Here is a 1,824-nt window from a genome sequence, read left to right as displayed (position 1 = left end):
TTTATCATTCCCCCCATCTAATCCGCCCCTGATGTATATGTATACATGTAACTGTTAATTAAGCTTTTAGAATAAAAAGGTTACTTTGATTTATTTCAAGTTTTGAAATATCATCTTTCAAGCTTTCAAGCTTTAATCATCTTGGTTTATTGCTCTAATTAAAAACTATAATTAAACCAAAGAGAAGAAAAATAAACAGAGTTAGCAGTAATATTTGATAAACAATCTAGGGATAGATGGGATATATAGATGGATGGAGGATATAAAGTGATAACCAAACACCTGTAGAATAGGAAGACGACATTAAAACAATAAAAAAGTGTATTTGATGTTGTTACAAAACAAATACCTTTACTAGTAAGTTATTAAATCACTTATTAAGTAAAATAGTCCTGTTTACACTGCACAATTTCTGTGTTTTATGTTTATTGGACTATTTAAAGTCATAACTTGGGTCTACAAGTTGACTTCATATTCCAGAGTTTTCTGTAATTTTGTACATTTTCCAAGTTTAAGTATTATTTGTGATCGATGGACACAAAGAAGTTGAGTTAGTAAATTTATGTTATGTTATGTGATTTAAGGAGGGTCTCAAATAAGATCTAAAATCCAAAACCGGGAATTTACTTAATTTAAATTTGCCTTGAGAGGGAAATTGCAGGAGTAATGTGGGCTTGTGGTAAAGAGTGATACTGCATGAAACCAGAGTCTGAATTTAATGAATTCAAGCCGCGTCTCAAATCCGCCAAAAACCGGTTTTAGTTGAACACCGGCTTAAATCTTGAAACATTAAAATACAATTTTAAGTGGAACCAACCATATTTGAGCCGCATCTAAAATTTAAGCCGCGGCTCAAATTCTTTCAATTCGGCATTTGATCAAATAATTATTGATAGAATGGAGGAAAAGATTGATATTTTCGAGCTTACTGTCCCATTGGAAACAAATATCAAAAATGCCAACACTCAAGAGATGAACAAGTATGAAAATTTTATCAAAGATACAACAACTTGGGATGTGTCTGTTCACCCTTTTGAAATCGGCTCAAGAGGATATATCTCACCATCAAATAAAGCAAATCTAAAGAAACTGCATAAGTTCTGCAAACTCAGTGTTAATTTTAAAGCAATGTGCGAAAATCTACCAAGCCTTGCAGTGCTGTCATCATACCACATTTTTAGAAGACGAAAAACTATAATTGCAAAGATAAGTTTTTATTTTATTTTTCATTTTATCTCGATATCAATATATTTTCATCTTAATTTTAGTGTTACAAACTTCTTATTGGTGTTTAGTGATCGGTAAAATTACGTAGATATCAAAAATGCCCAAAATTATTAAAAAAAAACCTTGATAGATGAGGGCCACATTACATTACAGAGCATATTCTTGGGACACCTTGTAGATTAATGAGTATATTGTGGATAGATAGATTAAAGACTAGACAAAGATTTATTGATTTACCATCATCTCATTAATTCTTAAACAAGTTCTCCATTCATCAAACATTTTCTTGTCCAAGAAATATATATAGGCTAGGAACTGCCGTATATATATCTGAAATCAAATCTGTGTACTGCTTGGGGGGAGAAGATCAAAACAAAGAATCCAGGGGCAACAACATCATTCATAGGGGGGGGATATAAAATCGTGAAAATATACACTTTAAAGTCATGAGAGGGGAATGAAAATAAAATAGACAATATTGATAATGATTTATTGGATATTAATTGAAGCAACAAGTTCGATGTCGAACCTATTCTAAATGTTCGAAAATGTCACAGATCTTGGGAGCACTCAGGGGCAGACTTCAGATTTCAGCCA

This window comes from Eurytemora carolleeae, unplaced genomic scaffold (genome assembly GCF_000591075.1).
Source record: "Eurytemora carolleeae unplaced genomic scaffold, Eaff_2.0 scaffold1829, whole genome shotgun sequence".
NCBI lineage: Eukaryota > Metazoa > Arthropoda > Copepoda > Calanoida > Temoridae > Eurytemora > Eurytemora carolleeae.
The sequence above is the reverse complement of the archived record's forward strand: the minus strand, read 5'-3'. Positions refer to the sequence as shown.